The sequence below is a fragment of the Mus pahari genome, chromosome 5, assembly GCF_900095145.1.
Source record: "Mus pahari chromosome 5, PAHARI_EIJ_v1.1, whole genome shotgun sequence".
Classification (NCBI taxonomy): domain Eukaryota; kingdom Metazoa; phylum Chordata; class Mammalia; order Rodentia; family Muridae; genus Mus; species Mus pahari.
In genome coordinates this window covers 130,967,511-130,992,904 of record NC_034594.1, presented here as the reverse complement: position 1 = coordinate 130,992,904, position 25,394 = coordinate 130,967,511, and the positions used below count along the sequence as shown (strand labels likewise).

At 39.7% G+C, this 25,394-nt stretch overlaps 1 non-coding gene across 1 annotated transcript; it reads left to right on the top strand.

Moving 5' to 3' along the window:
* The first annotated feature begins 361 nt into the window (after positions 1-361).
* On the top strand, positions 362-471 carry LOC115064206. Its single transcript, XR_003844032.1, has one exon. It is a non-coding gene; the product is annotated as a small nucleolar RNA U3 (small nucleolar RNA).
* The last annotated feature ends 24,923 nt before the right edge of the window (positions 472-25,394 follow it).

Genomic DNA, 25,394 nt, shown 5'->3' with positions numbered 1-25,394 from the left:
CTCTTATCAGCTAGTTTGTGATTATGTTTGGCATGAATTCTATTTATTAAGATTTTTTTCTTGGCAGTCCTTGGTTTACCCATGAGTGACCATGATATCCATTTTCAGCATATATCCACACAAAGAGCAGATCTGTTATTAAACCAAATTTGATTGCTTTAGTTTCACATATGCTAAATGTAAGGTTATCTCCAAGACTGTATATAGGAACTAAGAAATGGCATTGATTCTACAGATATAGGTTCCTGTACAAATTGTTTACACACGCCTTTTATCCTTCAGTTACTTAGTACCATATGAGTCTACCCAACCTTAACAAGTTTGTAGACCTAATTAAATCAACATTACAATGAGTTCTAGAAAGATTATACTTTCAGGGATCATTTCTATAGTTAATTACTAGAAAAGTTTCTCTGACTGTGTAGAGCACCCAAAATACCTTGGTGTGACACTAACTAAGCAAATAAAGGATCTGTATGATAAGAACTTCAAGTCTCTGAAGAAGGAAATCAAAGAAGATATCAGAAGATGGAAAGATCTCCCATGCTCATGGATTGGCAGAATTAATAGAGTAAAAATGGCTATCTTGCTGAAAGCAATCTACAGATTCAATGCAATCCCCATCAAAATTCTGACTCAATTCTTCACAGAGTTAGAAAGGGCAATTTGCAAATTTATCTGGAATATCAAAAAACCTAGGATACCAAAACCTATTCTCAACAATAAAAGAACCTCTGATGGAATCACCATCCCTGACCTCAAGCTGTACTACAGAGAAATTGTGATTAAAAACTGGTACAGTGACAGACAAGGAGATCAATGGAATAGAATTGAAGACCCAGAAATGAATCCACACATCTGTGGTCACTTTATTTTTGACAAAGGAGCTAAAACCATCCAGTGGGAAAAAGACAGTATTTTTAATAAATGGTGCTGACTCAACTGGCAGTTAGCATGTAGAAGAATGTGAATTGATCCATTCTTATCTCCTTGTGCAAAGCTCAAGTCTAAGTGGATCAAAGAACTCCACCTAAAACCAGAGACACTGAAAATTATAGAGGAGAAAGTGGGGAAGAGCCTTGAACATAATGGACACAGGGGAAAAATTCCTGAATAGAAAGAACACCAATGGCTTGTGTTGTAAGATCAACAATTAACAAATAGGACCTCATAAAATTGCAAAGCTTCTGTAAGGCAGAGGACATTGTCAATAAGACAAAAAGGCAACCAACAGATTGGGAAAAAATCTTTACCAATCCTAAATCTGATAGAGGACTAATATCCAATATATACAAAGAACTCAAGAAGTTAGACTCCAGAAAACCAAATAACCCTATTAAAAAATGAGGTACAGAGCTAAACAAAGAATTCTCAACTGAGGAATGCAGAATGGCTGAGATGCACCTAAAAATGTTCAACATCCTTAGTCATCAGGGAAATGCAAATCAAAACAACTCTGAGATTCCATCTCACACCAGTCAGAATGGCTAAGATCAAAAACTCAAGTGACAGCAGTTGCTGGAAAGGATGTGGAGAAAGAGGAACACTCCTCCATTGATGGTGGGATTGCAAGCTGATACAACAACTCTGGAAATCAGTCTGGAGGTTCCTCAGAAAACTGGACATAGTACTACCAGAATATCCAGCAATACCATTCCTGGGCATATACCCAGAAGATGCTCCAACTGGTAATAAGAACACATGCTCCACTATTGTCATAGCAGCCTTATTTACAATAGCCCAAGCTGGAAAGAATACATATGTCCCTCAACAGAGGAATGGATACAGAAAATGTGGTACATTTGCACAATGAAGTATAACACAGCTATTAAAAACAATGAATTTATGAAATTCTTTGACAAATGGATGGATCTGGAGGATATAATCCTAAGTAAGGTACCCCAATCACAAAAGAACACTCATGATGTGAACTCATTGATAAGTGGATATTAGCCCAGAAGCTCAGATTACCCAAGATACAGTTTGCAAAACACATGGAACTCAAGAAGAATGAAGACAAAAGTGTGGATACTTTGATCCTTCTTAGAAGGGGGAACAAAATACCCATGGAAGGAGTTACAGAGACAAAGTTCAGAGTAAAGACTGAAGAAATGACCATCCATAAACTGCCCCACCTGGGGATCCATCCCATAAACAACCACCAAGAACAGACACTATTGTGGATGCCAATAAGAGCTTGATGACAGGAGCCTGATATAGCTGTCTCCTGAGAGGCTCTTCCAGTACCTGACTAATACAGAAGTGGATGCTCACAGCCATCCATTGAATGGAGCACAGGGTCCCCAATGAAGGAGCTAGAGAAATTTTCCAAGAAGCTGAAGGGGTTTGCAGCCCCATAAGAGGAACAACAATATGAACTATCCAGTACTCCCAGAGCTCCCTGGGACTAAACCACCAATCAAAGAAAACACATTGTGGGATTCATGGCTCTAGCTGCATATGTAGCAGAGAATTGGCCCCTGGTCCTGTGAAGGTTTTATGCCCTAGTATAGGGGAATTCCAAGGCCAGGAAGCAGGAGTGGATGGGTTGGTGAGCAGGGGGGAGGGGAAAGGGGATAGGGGATTTTCAGAGGGCAAACTAGGAAAGGGGATAACATTTGAAATGTAAATAAAGAAAATATCTAATAAAAAATTTTAAAAATTGAGGTCAAGATTCTTGATCAACTGGGAGTGTCCTCATTTTTGATGTTGCTTCAGTAACTTGACTTTGCTCCAGGTACCTTGTCACTCTCCTGTTGGCACTTGCCATAGACCTCAGAGGTAGCCATCTCCCAAACTCTACATTCTTGCACAAATCAGACTGTCAGAGGCTGTGGCAAGACATCCAAGGAAATCAACGGAAAGAAGGAGAGGAATCTTTTGGCTCACAGTTCAAGAGGTTTCTGTTTGCCAGCGCAGGGACAGGGTGGTAGAACAGCTTACCTAATGGAAAGCAGAGAGCAAAGAAATAGAGCAAGAGAGAGAGAGAGTCTGAACATAAAGCCTTTCTCCTTTCTCCCTTTTAGTCAGTCTGACCCCAGCACCGCCATGCAGTAGTGCCATATTCAAAGAGGGTCTTGTCCTCTTAGTTAATTCTTTTTGGAAACACAGTAAGAGGTGAGCTGCCCTAATCTTCTAGTTCTTTTTAATCTGATCAAGTTATTAAGATTGACTATCATATTTAAGACCTGCTTTTTAGATGACCAAAGTGTCAGGCTAAATCTGTGAGAATCATTTCCTGTAAGCAGGTAGCCTTTTTTAATTTTTTTTTTTATTTTTTTATTAGTTGATGTATGGGATGAAACAGTAATTTCAGCTAGGAAAAAAAAATCTGCCTTTAGGTCCTAACAGGCTTATAGATCTTTTCTTCCTTTGGGGGGAAGGAGGAGAAGAAGCAATAACTTGCTGTTAATTTGAAGGTCATACCCTAAAAAAGTCCTGGCCATTTGACTCTTGTGGATTTTACTAATGTTGCAGGCCCCACATCTTCATGGAGTTTCTGTCCACCCTCCTGAGAGCATATGTTTTTACCAAAGCCTCAAAGAATCTAGCCACTTCTCAATTTTCTCAATGTGATTTGTCTACTGTCTTTTGAGTGTTCTTTGGGATATTTTAAAGATCTAGGTCACTTTGGACTATGACAAGAGATGGAAAGGGTAATATAGACATGCAGGAGATAGAAAACAAAAATATATATTGTCAAATTTATGTCAGGACAAACTATTTCTGATCTTCCTAGAAACAGGCCTATGAATCCGCACATTTGGCAAATCACGTACCTGAAGCCATGTTAACCTTATTTAGAAGCAAATAACTCTTCTGACAGAAGATATGCAACAATGATTACATATTAGAAGATAATTAATATCCTTTAATATAAAGGAGATATGGTGGGGACCACTACTCCCGATTCCTTTAGAGCTGCATGACCTGTGGGTCATGGTCATCAGAAAACATATATTTCAGATGGTCTTAGGAACTGAGACACTGCTCAGTAGCAAAATTATACTTGTGAAGTAGTAACAAAAATATATTTATGGTTGAGGGTTCCTAAGACCATAAGAATTATGTTTTTCCAATAGTCACAACCCACAGATTGAGAACCACTGCTTTAGATCCATAACAGCAGCACTACGTCTGTCCTTCTTATCTCTGGGAGGCAGCAAAGGCAGATGCTTGTGTTTGACTTCTTCCAGTCAATGCCTTTGACCAGACAGAACAAAACCTCAAGAGAGGTTATGGCACTCTTCAAATACGTCTGGTTCATTTCTACTTTGTGGATAAGACCCAAACAACCTACAACCTGGACTTCTTCAGAGTCTAAGCCAAGTTATCTCTACTTTGTAGAGAGATGACCAAATTACTTTACATCTTCTGGAATCAGTGTCAATCCTATCGCATTGTGTTCTGCAGCCTTTGGAATATTTGTACATCAAATATTCCTTCATACTATCCCTCAGCAGATCACCATATGTCTCTGGTTACACTACAAGGGTCAGTACTGTATATCTTAGATGTGGTATTGCCACGATTTCTTCCCTTCTCCAAGTCCCTGTCTTCTCTTTAATCAATAATTTCAGTATTAAAAACAACAACAACAACAGGACCCAAGAACAAGAAAATGGGCAAAGGACAATGGTTTCTAGTAGGGTGGCTGGTCAGTATCCTGATGTTCCATCCTTGATTTCTTACAGTGATATAGATCGAAAAATAACTGTGTCAGATGGATGCACATGTATTTAGCTCCTAGGAGTATTACAGGCTGTTAACCATTCAGAACTCTGAAGATCTCATTTTCTTGGCTGCCATTCCAAGCTTGCTGCTCCCTATAGAAGTTACACACACCTGACTCTTAAGTACTGACACCCGTCCATCCCTCATTGTTTTGGCAAGCCAGTGCTGTCAGTGAAGGTTCTGTGATGTTTTCGCCTGCCATGAGCCCTGATCTGTAAGCCGCAGCCATCATTGAACTTCTTAATGCTGAAATTCTCTCATCAGCGTTCTCCTTACCGCTCGGATTCCATGTTGTCTGGTTTTCCCATGGAACATAATTACCAAGGTTTTGCCTTTACAGTGCACACATCTAGCTCCCTGGATCTACTTCCCCGTGCCTTATTAACTTTCTCTGTCTCCTCCTTTGGAAAATTTGGCATTTCATTTTCATTCAGTGTGGGTTACCACCTTTTTTGTAATTCCACAAGTCAAACTTTTAACAAGTTTGCTATTATCTGCAGGATTTTTGTGATAATATTAATTCCTCTATCTCGAGAGCATATTCCTAATTCAAGAAAACATCTCTTATCCAAAAACATATCAGCCTCCTCTCCCTCCCCATTTCCCCCTCCCCCAAGGAACCACACTTGGATCCCACACATCCACTTTCTACTTCACTCAGAACATCCCATATCTGCCCACCAAACTTGTTCCTTCCCTTTCAGAGCTACCACACTTCCTGACCATCAGAAATAATTCTAACAGCCAGTAGGTAAGATGGAGAATATGCTATGGAGTAGTGGTGAATGGGTGTGTGTGTGGTGTTTTCCAGGAAAGCATGCTACCTTCCCTTCATGCAAGAATAAGGATATGCTCGCTTTTCACAGGCATAGGTGAGCCACTCCTACAGGTGGAAAGGTCTCGGGTGAATTTAGAAATCCAAGCGAGATTCCTGGTGGCATCAATCTAAATATCCCATCCTATGTTCTCTAATCAGAGTCTCGAGCTTAACGCAGCAGTTTACCATGCTTAGAAGTTAGATATTCTGAAGAGCTCAGTTTCTTCAGAGTGAGGTTCTGGTTTGTTCCCCACAGCTCTCTATTGCTTTCCAGTGCATAAGAAGAGAGTTCCTTTGCAGTCTGTCTGCGGGTTTTAGAGTTTCATAGTTAATGCTGCAGTGACTTGCTAAATACATTCTTTACCTCCCAGTCTTCATGTGTGTGGGTCAGCTAATATTACAGAACAAGATAGTATAGAAAAGTGCCCAAATTGGATATATTTTTTAGCTAGAATAAAAAGTGCATGGGTTTTTATCATGACAAACTTTGTATATGTATGAGGTGTGTGTGTGTGTGTGTGTGTGTGTGTGTGTGTGTGTGTATACATGTTAGAGCATAGATATCCATATGTATGCAGGTGCACATGCATGCATGTGTACAGATTGACAGTGGGTATATTCCTAAATTCTTTCAACCTAAGTTTTTGGAGGGGGAAAAAGAGGGTTCCATTAATTCAGGTAGACTGCCTGGCCAGAAAGCTATGGGAATACTGGCTTTCCCCTCACTTCCTTCTGTATCCCTGAGCTTGCAGATATGTTACACGACTATCAAGACTTGAAACTCTTGCCTTAATGCTTGCCTAGTCAGCAGTTTATCTCTGAGGCATTGCCCTAGCTTTTATCGTTGCACGTTTATACATTTCTATCATTTTACTGTGTTCTGATTCATACCCATACTATGCTCTTTCATTGTTCCTGCCATGTTGTTGGTTTCTTTCCTCTACTCAAATGGTCATTTCTGCTTTCGGGCCAGTTGTCATTTCTAGCATATTTCTTACTTGCTATGTAGCATCATTAGATGTGAGATCTCCTTCCTTTAGTACACCATCTAACCCTAGTATAAAAGCAATTTTTTCACTTGATATCATGATTCCTTGGGCTAGGTTGAATATAGAGTGATACTGTGTGGTTAGCACTATTGCTCCAAAATTCCATCTCAACATTTGCTTTCTTGGACCAATCCAGGCACTAACTGTTGTCCTGTGAGTCCTCCAGAAAGCAAACTGAAATGGGAGTTAGGGAGGAAGATGGTCTCTAGGGAAAGGAAAAGCAGACATGGGTAGGTAATGGGAGACAGTGAGTTACAACACAAACCCAGATAATAGCTTCGGCAATCTCACAATGTACTCTGAGGTAAAAATCTTCCAACAGAACGGTGCTGGGCTGGCCTGAAGGAGCTGAGCCCATCCATGTAGGACACTGGGAAGATGAAGGTAGAGGCAAAGTTCTCTCTGTGATTGATGCATACTGTAAATAGGCTGAGAACTGAAGGCTGCGTATGGCATTCCCTAGAGCAGGAGCAACAAGAGCCGCTTTGAAGTAGGACTAGGGAGTGCATTTCTGATTCCATCCCACTTCTGAGCAAGCTTTATCCAACAATCCCTACCATCCCGCTTCACTCATCTGTTTTCCTTCCTACCCATGCTGCCTTTCTCCTATCTCAACACCTGTTCTGGTCACAACACATGTCAAAGCCCCTGTCAGGAGCTCTGTGCCTTGGGTCTATCCCTTAGTGTTTGTGTCTGTTTCTCAACACTGCTTTCTCAGTTTCTCTCAGTCAAAGCTTGTCTTAGGGCTAGCTTGCAGAGAGCACTGGCCAGCGATGGCTCTGCTGCCAGCCCTTTAGTGTGGCTGAGCATGGTTAGTGGCTAAGTGCCTACAGTAAAAAGGCTTTGAACAGTATTTATTTTTGCCTTCAAAAAGCAAAATAATTAAAGATTTATAGGGGGTAGGGGCAACAAACAATACATAAATAAACTCAAAGCTCCATGTAAAATTTCAGACTGTTGACAAAATTGTCTCCTGGAGAGTGGGGCCAGCAGAGCCATCCAGAGATGAGTTGGGTTATTGGTAGCCCAGACTAATTTGTCTGGTGCCCTGGGGCAAGTCTTTTGTGCTCTATTTCCCCCTCCTGTCAGCCCATCTGTATATTGAAAAATAGAGCTTTTTTACCTCCATTCTGTCCTCTGGAGGCATTTGGAACCATTAAAGATGCAAGTTCTTTTGAAAGGGTGATAGGCAAATGATATCATGTAGAAAATGGGAAAAACATTAGTTCAGGGAACAGAGGAAACTTTGGGGGCAGAACTGCAAGTGCTTGTTAGGTTTGAAATACACAGGAAGGCTAACCAATTCAGTACAAAATTAAGGGAAAGAGATAGAACAGACAAGAACTAAAATGCAAGCAAGTCAAGCATGGTAGCTCGTGCCTGTGATCCCAGCATTCTGGAGACTGAGGGAAGAATACAGCAGTGAGTTCAAGACCATCCTGAACTGCAGATTCTGTTCTAGGTCTATCTGGCTAGAGTGAGATCCTACCCCACCACATCCCCTCCCAAAATGGCGCTGGCTAGAAGATCATTAAAGAAAGGAGTAAAAGGAAGAAAAATGAAGTAGATGAAAAGCAGAGCAGGAAGAAGGGGATGAGGGAAGACATCCAAGGGCATCCGTATGTGCTCTGATCTTCTATCAGTATGGTCCATTCTCTAACAAATCCCGCTACTTCTACAGGGAGCCCAGAGCTGATGGTGGAGAGGAAAAGAGCACCCAGACCATGGAAGTAGAAAGAAGCCAAGACAAATTCTCTTTACCCCCAGCCTTCCTTGATCAATTCTTTTCCCAGTATATCTGGTAAACTGGGACATGGATCTACCCTACCACACATAAAGATAGCCTGAATTAGGATATCAGACGAATGGAAAGAGCCCAGATCCTCACGAGAGCTGGAAGCCACCAAGTTGGGAGGTTACACATATAAAGCAGTTCCAGATCTCTGACTTTAATCATTCTCATTCCAACAGCTAAGCCTAGGCTCAGAAACTCGAGCACTGTCAGAAAGCCACCTTAGTGTCAGGAAAAAGTTGCAGATTGCCTTATCCTGCGAATATAGTACTCAAAAATGCATAAGGAAGTTAAAATAATGGGGATTGGTTTTTTTTAAATGTAAGTTTATTGTGATCCACTCCCCTGGCAGCAGTAAAGTAGATTCCTTAAATGAGTGTGGTAAAAGCAGACTATAAAAGCAAAGATCTAAGGGAAGCAGACATTTAAGTACCCCATCTACTGTACACAGGAGTCACCAAGGACTGCTAAATGTACATGCCACACACAAGCATAGACTTTCATATCTACTTTGCCTCAATTATACAGGTAGTATGCTATACTCAAGCCCCTTCAGTCTTGTTAGTAATTATTTCCATTCTTAGTGTTTGCCTTCTTCTTCCCTTTCTTTTTGTATAATAATTTTAGTCCCCCAGGGTGTAATCAGATCTCTGACGCAGAAGACATAATTAAATTTGGTTCTGTATAGAATCTCTCATATCTATAACCTAGAGTGCTTTACTAGGTGATACTGATGTGCAGTGGTAATCAAGAGCAGTGTTCTCCCATCCTACTTTTCTGCATGCATGTAAGCAGAAAACCTTGCCTAGCCTATTGTCTCAGATGTTGGAGATCTGTGCATACTGCAATAACATGTGTGACTCCTGAATGACCCTCAGACTTAGGAAACTGGCTATTTTTTTTTCCTGACACACTCTTGAAAGCATCTACTTCCATTGGCTGTTATTACACATCACATACTAGGTGCCTGACATTTGTGTGTGTGTGTGTGTGTGTGTGTGTGTGTGTGTGTGTGTGTGTGTGTGTGATTTTGGAAAGAAGGACCGTGGGAACTACCTGACAAGAAGAAAAAGAGGAATATGGAGAATGAGATGGTTATGAGGAGATTATATACTGGGAAGGAATCTTGATAGCTCAGTTTAATAAAGGCTCCTTATATGCTAGGCTTTTTTCTTTTTACATAAGTTGAATTAAATTCAAAGCAAATCTGAATTTGAATCTTACCTGTACTTGGTACAAGTTGGATCACCTGTAGCTAATTAGCTTCTATACACTTTGGTTTTCTCATTGTTAAATAGGGATACTAAAACCTATAACACAAAATAATGAAAGAATATTAAATAAGTGGCCTTTTGAATAATGAAAGGAAAATGTTTATCATGTAGTAACCATTAATATTATTATCTTCAAACCAACTCTGCTACATGCTTTCAAAATGAGTAAACTACCTCCGGAGAGTTTAAATAAATAATTAGTGTTCAAGGACACACAGCAATAGAAGGTATCTGTAGGATTTGAGACAACTCTATGATTCATTTCACTGTGGGATGATACCTCAGCGCATCCAAGACGGTATCCAAGGAAACAGCAGAGCAGCTTTGGCGGTAGTTTTTCAGACTACCTACAATATGTCAGTTCCACTTCCAGCACACTCAGCTCTATTCCCCAACTCTTAGCTGTTCTGGGTTTGAATTTGCTCATTGCTCTGAGCTCCAGGGGCTTCATGTGATCCAGTGAGGAAGACACACATGATAACATTCAATTATGGGTATTATTTGTCTTAAAACAGGAGAAAATTAGAGATTAAACATTAAAGGAAGACCCATAGAATGTGCCCAGTTATCACTCTGTGTATCTGGCCATTCCTCTCCTCCAAGACTTCATTCAATTAATGTTGCGTGAATAACACATTCAGGGAACACTGCAATAAATACAAAAGACAGGTTTGTGCCCTTAAGGCTAACAAGAATCACTGTAAAAAAAATGTCATACTAAGACAGGACAGAAATATAGACATCATCTTACCAGTATTAGGCCACCAAAGAATGTATTAAATAAAAATACTTAATTATAATAATTGAAGACATGTGTAATTGAAGTAATTACATGAGTTAAATGAGAAAGAAAGAAGGGTCAGAGATTTTAATAGCAGCATGATAGATGGATTTAGTTAATTAGATAAGGCATCCTCTCACACTAAGACTTTCTAACACAGGCTTGTCAGTCATGCAACTTGCTGAATTAACCATCCCTTGTAATAAAAATTATTCACAGACTTCTAAGAGAAATATCCTTTGGTTGCTTATAAACAAAGAAGGGTCAACGAATTGTACAGCACAGACATCTCACCCAAAGATGGTTAATTTATGTGCTAGCCTCCATCCTTCTGATATTATGTCAAGAAGAGCTCCATATAAGTGGTAGTTTACTAACCAGGCATGGTGACACATGCCTTTAATCCCTGCACTCGAGAGGGAGAGACAGACAGATCTCTATCTCTGTGAGTTGGAGGCCAGCCTGGTCTACAAAGTGAGTTCCAGGATAGCCAGGGTTGTTACAGAGAGAAACCCCACCTCAAAAAAGCAAAACAAACTAAGAAAAAAACAGTATAGTACATGCCATTATTCTGAAAAAAAAAAAAAAAAAACAGTATAGTACATGCCGTTATTCTTCTTGGTTTACAGATGAAGTGGTTATCAGTTAAATACTGTATATGTCTAATAAGGAAAGCACTGATGTTGAAATTAGATTATTGAACACCAGAATGTACACTCTTAGTCACCTCACATTTCCAAACAATGGGAGAAGAAATGAGAGAGGACACAAAGGGAAGGATGCACAAAACATGGCAGAGTAAATGGTGTCAGAGCACAGCCTATTGATTCTGGCTCCGATGGGTCTGACAGAGATGACACTGGTGTTTGGCACTGTCTGGGAACACAGAGAATGGATCTTCTCAGACTCCCCGGAGAACACTGTCTTCTCAGATGCCATCGTAGTCTTCTCAGCCATTTTCATAGCTCAAATAATTTATGCAAGTTTCTTCCGGCTCAAGGATCTAATGCTCCTTTTCAACTATGGGTTCTTTATGTGTGATATTCTAAGATTCCATAACCCATAAATTATATCTTTGGCAATACCTCTACCATATCTATTTTAAAAGTATCTTCTTCATTCTTTCTCTTCCTCTGTGTATACAAATACGCGTGGTTTTTATGTGTCCTTGCCCCCATGCCAACTGAGCACTAATTAGACTTGATTCTACTTAGCATTAGAGATCAGAGTGACTAGGATGTGATCAAGGTGGTATGGCTATAGACTGTCTAGTCCTCTTTCTATGAAATGTGAATCACTCCTGATAAAGAGACCTAGGGAAAGAGGAACTTGGGGTACAATGATTACCAGGGACATTGTCTCATCTGTGTCCAGCTATGGTCTGAAAAAATTCCAAAGAATTCTAAAAATTCTGAAAGAGAGCTAAACCAGTCAAGCCTGCCCATGATTGTCATTCTTGGCTACAGTCCTCTGAGCATCTCTCTCCTCTTCATGTCTGCCCTTCTCTACAACTATACTGCTTTCTTCTTGATTATTTTTAAAAAAGAGACGAGAGAGAGAGAGAGAGAGAGAGAGAGAGAGAGAGAGAGAGAGAGAGAGAGAGTGAGAGAGAGATTATATGTTCCATATTCAGGTTCCTGATATTCTGGAACTGAAGTTACAAGCTGTTGTGCTGGTAACCAAACTTAGGTCCTCTGCAAGAGCAGTCACTTTTCTAGCCCCTTGCTTATATTTTCAGAGGTGATCTCTTAAACTCTTGTTTCATGGATGTGAATTCACTTATGCCTTTTCCTTTAGATATAAAATGGGTCAATGAAATGGTAACAGTTAGGCAGTCTTAGTGGCATAGGCCTATACTCTCAGGTACTGGAGAGATGGACACAGGGGGATTTCAAGTTCCAGGATGTCCTGGTCTCCAGAGTAAACTCAAGGCTAGTCATATCAACTCAGAGAGACCATGTTTCAAAATAAAAAGTAAAAAATAAGACTAGAAAGATGGCTCCGTAGTATAGGCTTCCTAGCATGTGCAAGGCTCTTTGTTCAATGCTCAATACTTATAACAAACTGACAGCTGCTTTACCCTTCTTATAGATTTGTAGGGCCCTATTGTTGATTTTATTCAGCCTACTTACAGGCAAAACCTCCTTCAACTCTTCTCCAACATTTATTCACTCATAAACATTTAGTTAATAACTACCATTTGTCTTTCAATAAAAGCAAGGCTATTTAAATAAATAGAGGCCTGACATTAGAATTTAATCTGTAGTTAAAAAAAGAAAAGAAAAGAAAGAAAGAAAGCAGGGTATATAGAGATAACCTAAAGAAAATCAGCTCTTGTACTCACTGTACTATGGATTAAATATTAGACTTGGGTACAGACTGTAAGATTACTTTAAGAGAAGATGAAAAGCATTCATTGCTTAGGGAACTCAAACAAGCTCTCCACACAGTCCATGATTAGAACAGGAATATGTCTCTCTCCTCTCTCCTATATATCAATAAGACAGGGATATTGAAATCTCCTTAGGTAATAAAATGATGTTATTACCAAGGAGAATGAAAATATGTAAATAAGAGCCCCACAAGAAAAAAAAATACAGTAAAACATTTCTCCTTCAAACTTTCCTTGAGTTTTCTTTCTTCCTGGGGTTGAGAATCCTGCCAAGTTTGAAACTTATTGCTTTAAACATTTCTGAGTTATACAACCACATGAACGAGATTGAAGTATTTTCTTTGAGAGGGGAACATGAAGGGAGAAAAAGTTTCTGCAGTCTGACTTAGAGGTAAGGAAACCAGTGAGATTATATGCCTTCAAAATTTCAAAATGTATTTGAAGAGCCTTCACTTTAAGCTGAGCTATGAAGCATGACCAGTTCTAGGCTAATTCTTTTGTGAGGAAAAGAATAATGAGTCAGAATGTCATAGGACAAATGGGAGTTGGTTCATTATTATACATGTGCTGAGTTTCTGTTCCCCAGTATGGTCCAGATGACTGAAGGAGAAACATTCACATAACATTTTAGAAGTCATTCTAGAGAACAAATATTTGCAACATTTCCAGTATGTTCACCAAATCAACTTCCTGATACTGGTATTATCAAGTCATTTTATAGATAATGGAACAGAGGCTCACCAAGGCTAATCAATAGAGCCAAGAATGGACATTAGAGCTCTGTTTTCAAACCCTATATATGTTTCATTGACCATGGAACACAGATGTCCTAGCCAATTAGAAGAAGACACAGGACCACCCCCCAAAAATGCTATTTTACATATTTCCATCATCGTATCCTTTTTTTGTAAAAGAAAGTAGATTTATGGATTGTTAAGAAAACTGGAGAACTAATGTCAATGGCAGCACCCTTCAGTTTGTGTTGAAACCAGGTCATATAAAGAAGTAATCACTTTAAAATGAAGTTTGCCCAAGAATGGTGCCTGTTATTTTTTTTTTTTAAGACTAACTAGATAAACTTTAGAATGTTGCATGCTACCTCTATTCAAGCATTAGTAAGTTGTAATTATGCAGTAGCCACTGTCCTTGGTCTTAGAGATATAAAGAACAAAAAGGATCCCCCTCCAAGAATATCATTGTTAAACTACATATCTCTAACAAAACACAATGAAAACAGAGTACAGGAAAAAGACCAAACACTGCCAAGTGAATATGAGAAATCTTCATAGATGTGGTATTTAAGCTTAAACCAAGGAAGACAAGAATACTAAAAAAGAAAATACATTCCAAGAGTCTGTTCTTTAATGTGATTTTTGAATGCTATTCATGGGGTAGGGAGACCTCTTATATTGTATACCCTGTCTGTGAGTCTAGTGGTCACCCCTGAGTCATGATATTTGGTTGGTTCCAGATATATTATACAAGTTTTGAACAAAAGCATACAATTGTAAAGACCTTAAGGAAATATGCATATACAGAAGAATGGTGGGTTTTTACTAAAGGACATTTAAACTTTAATTTTATTAAAGATGGGGTATCTTCTTAGGATTAATTTTTTTTCTTAAATCTCAGTAGTTATTACTATAGTCTCAAAAGCTAAAATGGTTTGTGTCTGGAATGGTCCCAGGAAATCAGATTTTCTCAGAAAAGAAACTAAATTTGCCTTAAAATTATGCATTGTCTTATGATCATCTTAGAAATTGTAGAAGAAGAAAAGAAGCTTCCCTTAAATCTTAGAGGTTTTCTTAGATCCATAAAAATGTGAACATATATTGAGCCAACAGATGGCAATAGAAGGGAAAAGAGATGACTTTGGGCTAAATGGCAAAATCAAACAAACACACAAAAACAAAAAAACAACAGTGACAACAACAACAAAAAGTACAAAAAAGAGGAAGAGTAGCGCTGTATATCATATACTTAGCATGTGCAGGTTACTAAGTTTTATTCCTAACAGGGGTGGGTGAAGAGAGGGGGAAAAGGGAGGGGAGAGGAGGGAGGGATGATTATTTTAGTCATGCTATATGCAATAGCAATGTTCCAATCCAAAGAAGTCACACCAAACCAGAAAGAGCAAGTTTAACCGAAATGGATGATCACAGCCAGCTACTGGATGGAACACAGGGTCCCCAATGCAGGAACTAGAGAAAGTACCCAAGTACCTGAAGGGGGCTGCAACCCTGTAGGTGGAACAACAACAGGAACTAACTAGTACCCCCTGGGTTTGTGTTTCTAGCTGCATTTGTAGCAGAAGATGACCTAATCGGCCAACAGTGGGAATAGAGGCTCCTTGGTCTTCCAAACTCCATATGACCTAGCACAAGGCAAGGCCTGGGCCAAGTAGTGGGAGTGGGTGGGTAGGGGAACAGAGGTGGGGGGAGGGGTATGGGAATCTTTCGGGATAGCATTTGAAATGTAAATAAAGAAAATAATAATAATAATTAAAAAAAAAAAAAAAAGAAAGAGCAAGTTTAGAGTTGCCCTAAGGAGAATGTTGATCCAAACAACTATTATTTTTTCAAGTTAAAGATTATCTACTCATCTGAGAAGTAGCACAAAGAAACTTCTAGATGTTTGTTTGTTTAATAATTTTTTTCTACAAAAGGACAAAAGTTTGTGTGGGTAGGGAATGGGGTTGGATTTGGGAGGACATTGGGGAGGGTATGAATGTAGTCAAATATATATTGCAAGAATTATAAGTTCTCAAAGAACCATTAAGACGAAAATCGTCTTTAAAAAAATAACTATGAAAAGCGTTTCAGGAGGGAAAGGGGATGCAGGTAAATTTAATAGCTGTCAGCACCAATGCTACAGATCACTGAGGGCTTTTTCATAGTGACTATGGCTATAACATGGCGTTGGTTAATACTGAACATCTCACTCTTTGGGAAAAATAATTTATACCATTGGCCAATTTCTACATGTAATTCTGCTTCTATGGGCGATTTCCATTTGCAATATGATGCCACTGAGCATAGAGTTGAGCTGTGAACATTCAGCTCTTGCGGGCCTATGTGAACCAGTATGAGGCAGATCCAGCAATCACTGTGGGATATCATTACTGAAGATGCTGAAAGTTTGTACAGTTTTGCATTCTGGAGACTGCAAAATTCAAACAAATGATATTAATGGGAATCTGAGGGGGAATGGAAAAAGGTTGAGTCTAGTCCTGATTTATAATATTATAATATTTATAATAATATATTTAAATTTATAATATTTATAATAATAAGCCCTTGGCTTATAGTACTCCATAGCAAGATTTACCAAGTCAGGGTTTAGACGCTGAAGAAGCTTTGTATGGTCAATAGGTCATTGTATTGACTAAAACTCCCTGACTTCACAGCCCTGTGCAAGAGCTTTACAAAAAAAAATATTTATTCAAGCATAATTTTTAAGTAGCTAATGGGGTTGGACTGACATGTAATACCAATACATACTGCCATGTCCATCTGCCTATTTGCAGTCAGCCTTGGGCTTTTATTGGTGACTTTGCTGTATTGATGGTTAAATATTTTCGAATCATTCATGTTTCAACCAGAAATGAAGCTGAGGGAGAGAAGAGAGCACTGTCGCCAGCAGATATTCCTAGCCTTACAGGGTCATGGTGGAGCAGGAGAGTAATGAAATAAAGAAAGAGTCTCAAGTGTCAAAATCTCAGCCAAGCCTTTCTGGAAGTCAAAGAGGAAGAAGCAAGGGAAGCGAAGCATGAGCAGCAGAACCCAACACTGAGGGAAAATATGTTGGAGGAAGAAATGTTACTCAGCGTGGATAGCATCCAAAAGCAGACGGGAAATCCGAATTCCATGACAAATGTGCTGAGAGATACACACTTCAGACATTTTCACTGTGGCTTCTGTTTCACAGTCTTCTGAGGCAAATGCTCTTAGTAGCAGGGAAGTCAGGTTAAGAGCAAACCTTGCCAAATGACAGAGTCCCTAGGATTAAACAGCACCACAGTGAAAAAAAAAAAAAATAGAGGAGCCATAGAGGTACAGAGACAATGCACACCTGTGCCCCTCCCTCTCCAGTGAGAGCTGATGCTTACATTTGCTCTCAGAGACTGGACATGAGGGCCTTGATTAGGAAAGACTTGATTCAGAATATGCACAACGAACAAACCAGAGATCTCAAAGAACAAAACTTATGTCAACCATAGCTGTTTCTATGGAGAAGAGTCGTGTATCTATAAGAAAGGGGAGTACAGGAAAACCTCAGTTTCTCCTAGCTCTGATGTGCTGCTGGCCCTGAATGGGCTTCCGTGTGAGCATTTTAAAATTGGTGCTGTGCCATAAACCAAGTCAAGACATGCTGAGATTTCAGTGTTTTCCTTGTTTTGGTCTACATACTTTTAGGTATGACTAACTTTCAAAGATCCGAGTGAGTACTGCACTTCTTGCCAGTGTGTTTCTCAGTGTTTGACATTGTCGGTGTGATCCAATAGTCTTAACTGAATTCTAGTTTGTTCATTTATTCTATGATGCTACCAAATCCATGTGTACTGCTAAACCATAGACATCTCAAGATCTAACACCCTAGAGAAGCAGTTGGTGAAGGGGCTTACATACCAGCATAAGGTTCCCCAAAATGAACATATAAAGGCCAAGGGCGGTGGTAGTTCCTTATAATCTAGCGCTAGGTAAAGACAGAAGGTAGCTAGAGCTTAATGGCTAGCTAGTCTTGTTTGATCAATAAGCTCTAGACTTAGTGAAAGACTATTTCAAAAACAAAACAAAACAAAACAAAACAAAAACAAAAAAAAGAAAAAGAAAAACCAACAAGGTAGAAAACAACAGAGGAAAGTACTCTATGCTGTTTTCCGAGGGAGATCCTGTATATAACCTACTCCATTGCTGTGTGTCCACTCATCCTGAATGTAGAAACCAGTATTTCTTTCAAAGTCCAGCAGAGGAATCCAATCACCCCAGAGCAAAGTGTGGCATCAATAAGGGAGAGTATGGTTTCACAAATGACATCTTATGGCTCAAGTGTTCTTATTAGATTTGTCTACACACTAAATCACCCTCCCCACCATACTCAAACTAGAGATCCTCTGCATCTCACAACTGCTACCTCCTCCCACACAGCTCCTAGGTCTTCTCTTGCCCCAGAAATTGCAACTTGCCTCCTCTTTTATTATACAAATGAAGTCTTCTTGGTTCCAAGGATGCAGCCTCAACTTCACAAAACTAAATCTATCCTGTCCAAAAGTCCAAAACCATTCTCTTAATATCAACAACAATAAACCATGCTTGGTTTTGGATAGCACATGGATATAGCTTGTCAAATATTGTAAAACACTATGAGTAAAGGAGAAAGGCACTGGGTATTCTTATTTGTTCATATTTTCTACAAGTCACACTGTTTGATCTTGGGCTTCAAGCTATGCAGATCATGTGTGGATCAAGACACCATGACTCTTGAACAAGTTTCACTATGATGATAAAGACTTGATGTTCATGATTTATGAACAAGATGCTAGATCTGATCGAGGGGAAGGTGAACAGGGAATGTTGACAAGATCTAGAAAGATATATGGTGAGCAGGTAGCAACAGTCATGGTGCTTTTGAGAAACTCCAGGAAAGTATATGAAAACAAGCATGAAATTATGCATGAATCACTAACTAATGTTACTATATATCATCTTTAAGACAACCAGAATGAATGAATGAGCGTAGGAATGAAATCCATTCACTTCTAGAATGAGTCTACAGTTAATGAACCTCTCTCCGGGAGGAACTAATAGCAGGGTAAATGACAGTGATAGTTTGGGGTCACTTGGATTTGTTACTAACTCCTACTTCAGACGGAAGCCTTGCTTCTCAGGGTCACTCGGATTCAAAGTTTGGGTCTTTTTTTGCATGAGCATCCTTGTTTGAGTAGAATACTTCCATGGAAGACCTCCCCTAGCAACAAAGCCCATGACTGCAGGCTTGGGAAAGGATGTAGAGACAGGAATGACAATTCCCTTCCAAATGCATCCTGTCAGTATCTTCATAGGCATTGTATAGAGGGGGATTCTGAGGGCACATGTAGAATAAGCAAGCAAGAGTTTTGCCTCTCTTAATATTCTCAGTCCTACAGGCTGGCCCATACTAATAAAGACTTGTAAGGAAGCGTTTTGTCAAATACTGAAAATACAACTGATTTAGGGTGAGACAAGTCTAGTTTTGAATGTCAATGCTGCCTTTCATGTTTGGTGAGGGAAGCCTATAAACCTGATATTCCTATGTGGGGGAGAGCCTCAAAAGCATACCCCAATCGAGTGGTAGGAAAGTGATCTGACATACATTAAAATCTAGGGTATGTCTGTCACATGGTTAGTATAGTCAAACCATATTTTTCCTTTCTGGCTAGAAAAAGTGACCATGCTTTCTCATGCGAAACTCACAGCTACATAAGCCAGTATAAAAACCAACTGATAGAAAAAGCACAATTGTATCGCTACACACAACCAAAGACTGTATATCTTTTTTGTCCAGGAAAGAATGTTACAGACCCATTATACGTTTGTCTTTCTTTGAGGGACACAAAACGGAGAAGCAAGAATTTGATGTGAATGAAAACACAATTTAACTCACAATGAAATGAAAATTCTATAGCTTGAGAATCAGAGAATATTCTTGAAATGGACTCTTTTCAGTGCCATAAATTTCACCAACTGGATTTTTTAAGTATCCCCGTTATCAACCTTTTGAAATGAAGGTTGATTAGGTTCAATGGGAAATCTGCATTTCATCATGAAAATGGAGCACAACGTTCTTGGCTTAGTCTCCTGAGGAGCAGCAATCTGTGGCACTGTGTGCAAAGTGTGGGGTAAAAACAGGTACCAAATTGATTTCAGGTGTGACAAACCGGAAGCAAGCATTTGCATAACTCAGAAGGTTAGAAAAGTATGGCTTCCATGCTCACTGAGACTCCTTGCGAAGGGAACCACCTCCAAACGATTATTCCAGCCTTTGAATCTACAAAGGGCTTATGAGAATGACAGCATGACAAAAAAGGGACATTTTGATTAAGTGAGTTTACATGTTTGAATATTAACAGGAGTGCAGACTCAACTATCACAAGGTAAATGCAACAACAGTCTCATTGAAGAATCAGGTCTAAGCTGAGAAGAAGGCCCCTGCAGTGAAGTATTTGGCACATAAACGTGAGGACCTGAGTTTGAAACCCTCACAGTTATGTAAAAAAGCTAAGCATGACAATGTACATCTGTAACCCCAGAGCTGGGGAAGGGGGAAGAACAGGATCCCTTAAGCTTTCTGGGACTCACTGGGCTACAGGTTCATTAAGAAACTCCATCTCAAAAATTAAAGTACAGAGTGATTAAACAAGACACCCAAGGTTGTGCACATGCACATGCTCATTTGCACACAAACACACACACACACACATACACACACACACAAACACACATACATAGAAAAAATGAGCCATATTGGATGTTTCTTTAATCCTCACTTCTTTTGAAAATTGCATAGTGGGCAACTCAAGAGAATGTGTCTACATAGTAACCTGAACAAATAAAAAATAAATAAAATGTATGAAGAAAATGTGTATGCATATTGTGTTTCTTGTTCCTAAAACAACAGCAAAGCATTCGCCTGATTTAGCAGGTTAATTAAGGAGTCTAATGTGAGGGGAAAGTTGGCATTCTCCCAGTTCTGGCTGTTTCTAGCCAAGACATGAACATCACTGATGTTTCTCCAATAGCAAGATGTACCACCTAATCCCAAGAAAACGCATTATCTCTAACAGGCTTAATGTCAGATTTGAGCCAAGATGTTTTCAGATCAAGCCAGAGGCCTCTGAAAAGCTGAGTAAGCTATTTGACTGGCAAAACAGTTGAAACTGAAGAGAGAGTTCAATGGGCTGACACTGGCTAAGAGAATTGGGTAGTCAAGTTCATGACATGCACTTCCTCAATCCTGTACCTTTAAATCAAGTTGACCTCCCCATGGGGTGAGTGGCTTGTGGTCAGTTAACATAAGAGGTTCAGGAATCCCATCTCCTTCAATTATTCTGTCCCCATGCATTCTCACAGACGCCTGTGGCTTCTGGAATACCAGAGCAAAGTGCACCAACAGCCAATTTCATCTCTCTCTGTTAACGAGCACCAGTGTGCATATGAGCTGTGTTTGAGCTCTGGTTTACTTGGCGTTGTGGACACACAGCCCAGTGAAATATGACCTTGCTTGTAAAAAGCTCAGAACTGAGTGGAGGAAATAGATGGTAAACACATAGTTATATAGGAAATGGTAAAGCGGGACATAAACTGGAATGTGAAAGGGCAGCTGTTTATGAATTGGAAGGCTAACACATGGACTGAGAACACGATAGAGACGTGGCGACCCTTAAACGATGCTAAAAGTTTAGTCTGCAGACCAAAGAGGAGTATGCAATACAAAACATGGAGATGAGGTAACATGTGGAGAGTGGCATGAGGGACAGCCCAGAAATCAGGACTATTAGTCCTAATCTCTGATCTGACATCTTAGACACAGTGGTTGGGGATTCTTAATCCCTATCCGGGATCTTATAAAACCCCCCACCATGGCATTCCGGGTACTACTGACGTCTAAAAAGTCAACAACCCTAATGGCAATACTTCCTTCTGTATCCCTGTATCCTTCACTCAGTCCTCATGGAAAATTTAATTGGTTTTACTTTTTAATGATTTTACTCTTTCACCAAAAACTGAACTCTAAGTTTTTGTTTTTGTCTTCTTTGGTTTGTTTTTGTTTTTGTTTTTTATAGCATTATTCAGATAGCAATAGTCAGGGCTGCTGTTTAACAGTTGAGGATGCATACTGCTCTTCTAGGTGACTCACATTCAGATCCCAAGGTCTGTAACTCCAGCTCCAGGGTTTTGGTGCCCTCTTCTGGCCTCTGAGGGCACTGCACTCATGTACATATATCCCCACACAGACATACCCATATATAATAAAAAACAAAATCTTTTTCTTAAATAAATAAAAATAAGTTCAAAGACATGAGGCTGGGAGGGGGCCATGTTAGGGAGTGTGCAGAGAAATTAGAGTGGGGAAATAAGTGTGGATATTATCATGTTCTGTTATATGTATGTATAAATGTGTGTGTATAGATGTATATGTATATATGTGCATATATTGTATATGTGTATGTATATATGTATATATGATTTCCTAAAAAATAAATAAAAATAAGGACCCATTTTCGATTTACAAGGGCACCGATAAATATAGGCTGTATAATGTGAAGACTATAATTGGTCTGGACTTTTCTAATTAGAAATCTTATTGATTGAGTAAGTGTTAACTTGCTTCAAAGAGTCTGTGCATGGGAAAAACATGATGAGAAATAATGGATATGCTATTTTGTTCCACTATCAAACATTTTAACATATATGTATCTTATAACATCATACTTTACATGTGTGCAGTACCTTTTATTTATAAAATAGAAAATGTGCTAAGAGAAAAGTGTTATTGTTCAACTGAATTAGCCTAAGTTAAAAAATAAAAATTTAAAGCTGTATTATCTGGATTCCAAGTTTGGCTCTGTTACTTTCCAGCTCTACAGTGTGAGGTGAGGCACTTCTTCCTTTTAAGGGGCAATGCCAAGAAAAGACAATGCTGAGATTTCCTTATGACATGACTAAGTATTAGACATGAAGCATGGATAATGTTAGAATGCTACATGGTATAAAAGCTATCCAGTAGATGTCAGCTCCATTCAGCCCCTCTGTGCACTGGTATGAGTACTACGTAGCTATCAAATACGGGATGTCTCACCAGTCTGACTTGGTGGTACAAGGCTGTAATCCTGGCTATCAGGGTGCCTAGATGTCAAGTTCAAGGACTAAGATGGACTAAATGTCGTCTATGTAGACTGCATGGACTACAGAGGACGTTTAAGGCTATCCTAAGCCTCTTAGTGAGATTCATCCTCAAAATCAAAAGAAAGAAGAGGTCTTGGGGTATAGCTTAGTGGTAGATTGTTTGCCTGCTGTATGAAAGGCCCTAGGTTCAGTCAGTGTATTTTTTTAAAAGAAAAAAAATTAAGCATCCTTTTTAATGCAACCACCTAAACCCCCGGACCCTTCCACTCTGCAGCAGAAGTGACATTCTTTGTACTTGGCTACTGAACTCTCCTCAAGACTTGAGTAGTACTTATTTGGTTGAGCTGTTTTTTTCCTAGAAAATTGTATTCATTCTTTGCAGCACACCAAGACCCTTAAAACCTAAGCAATTCTTTTCAACTTTATCCCAGAATCATATTTCCACAGACAACAAATGCTATTTGCAGCACTGCTAAAAACTCATTTATTTCCTATGAAATAAGCTTGTTCCTGATGAATTGCCACAGGAAAGGCAAGGACAATAAGGTGCTTAGAGGTTGGGTAGTCTCTAGGGTGGCACTCTGGAAAGTCTGACGTTTGTAGAAACTTACAGCTTTGATATTTAACAGGTTCCGTAAAGGAGATGGCAGGGAAAACTGTGCTTGTGTTTGGCATGAAGTAGGGGAGGTGGGGGTGGGGGGGTGAGCCTGGAGACATAGTCAGTGAGGGAGGAATGCTACAGGGTCCACAATGCTCCTGCTACTTGTGGCAGAATTTAATCCAAATAAAAATACTGGGATTGGCCATAAAATGAAGGGCTTCTTTCTCACATCCCCAGAATCCAAGTGACTCTGAAGAAGGGCAATGCATGGGGAAGGCGGGAGAGAGGAGGGAGAGAGAGTTCAAAGCAACTATTATTGTCAACAAATAATGGAGAAAATCAGTCCGGGCTGCATAATGTTTGAGAATCCGTGCCAGCATCTATAGCAGGCTGCCACCTGCAAGCTGGTCACTGTGACATTCTGAGAATGAAACCAAGGGGAGGTGTACATGGTAACCAGCAGCAGCAGGACTTCAGGCTAGAGCAACCTGGGTAGAAAGTAACCATTGTCGCCAAAGAACTCTCACGCATCGCCATGCTTCCCAGGGTGGCCAGTCTCCCACACACAATGGATGATTTAGCTACACCCTCCTAGTTAACCTGCCAGAAACTGAAATAGAAGATCAGGGAGACAGACAGAGAGCAACTAATAATGAAGCTGTGATTAAAACAGAAGACCTGAAATAGCTATACATAAGCAATCCGTTATCACGGTGCCAGCTCGTTGTTCTCAAACTCCTCCATTGCAGGGTAGACTGATGCCTCATGTGGGAAGGAAGGGAATTTTTATTGAGCCCCTTTTGCCTTTATCAAAACGGAGGATACCATCTTGATCCCAGACAGAGATATAGAAGGAAAGGGGCAAGATAGAGGACTGACAAAGCTTTCCTATTCCCCTGGAATCCTACTGCAGAGGCACCATCGCCAAGAAAAGGTTCGACTGCACTCTCCTTCATGAGCCTAACTGCCTGGCTGGAAGCTCTTTGTACTTTAGAATGCACTTGAACCTCCCATCCATAACTGAGGTCCTCAAATTCTTTGTTAGTACAGAAGCACCTCTGAGAATAGGTGACATTTCAAGCAAGCAGCTATTCAACCTCAGTAAGGATGATTTACGGGCAGTCCTTAAAGACCATAGTCCTTGCTCAATAAATTCTTGCTAAGTGAATGTGTAGAGCTTGTAAATGTTCAAAGTCAACATGAGAAAGAAATACTTGAAGGGGAAATTTCTGGTTTCGTTGGAGATGGAGTTGTGCCTGTGCTTTTCTGGAAACTGTCTTATAAGTGGATGTTTTGTTGAGAACAGACATGTGTGTTTTTCTGGAGGCTGCCTAGTGAAAGGGCACGCAATGTTTTGCTGGAGTAGATGCTCAAGAGGACACATGATGTTTGGAAAGAGTATAAGTATAACCCAACAGATGATGGTCAATGATCTTTCATTGGTACTCTTTGCTGGTCATTGCTGGACTTCACTAACAACATTCTTACATTAGTTCACCTAGATTTCTTGGCTGATCTTCACCTATTGTGATTTCATAGAGAGAACCACACCAAAAAACTTCTGGTGGTATTCCAGCTGCTTCTTGCTGCTTCTGATTGGAATTGCCCCCCCCCAAAAACTATTTCTAAACAGGTGCACAACCCCCATTTCGTATTAACCTTTCTTTTCCTCTACCTCTGGTGGGTGGTGGGTTAGCAAGGAGGTCGAAGCGTTGAAGGACCATAATCAAAGTAGGTTTTGAAAAATCTAAGCCTATAAATAATAGTACCTCGATGAACTACAACACAAGACTGGTTAAAGAAAACAATGTATGAGCACACACACAAAACAAGATAACATAAACTCTCAATGAATCAGGTCAAAATTCTAGTTGTACACAGCATGCCTGGGTTTGTTTGTTTGCTTGTTTGTTTTCTTTAGAAAAGATGGGAGGCAAGAGTGGGAGTGGTGGTAGGAGAGGCAGTAAATAATGGCAGTGTGCACAGGTGCTTGTGACTGTGGTTGATGCTCTGTGTGTTCTCACTCACATAGAAAATTAGAATGTAATCACTCCAGACATGGGACCATCT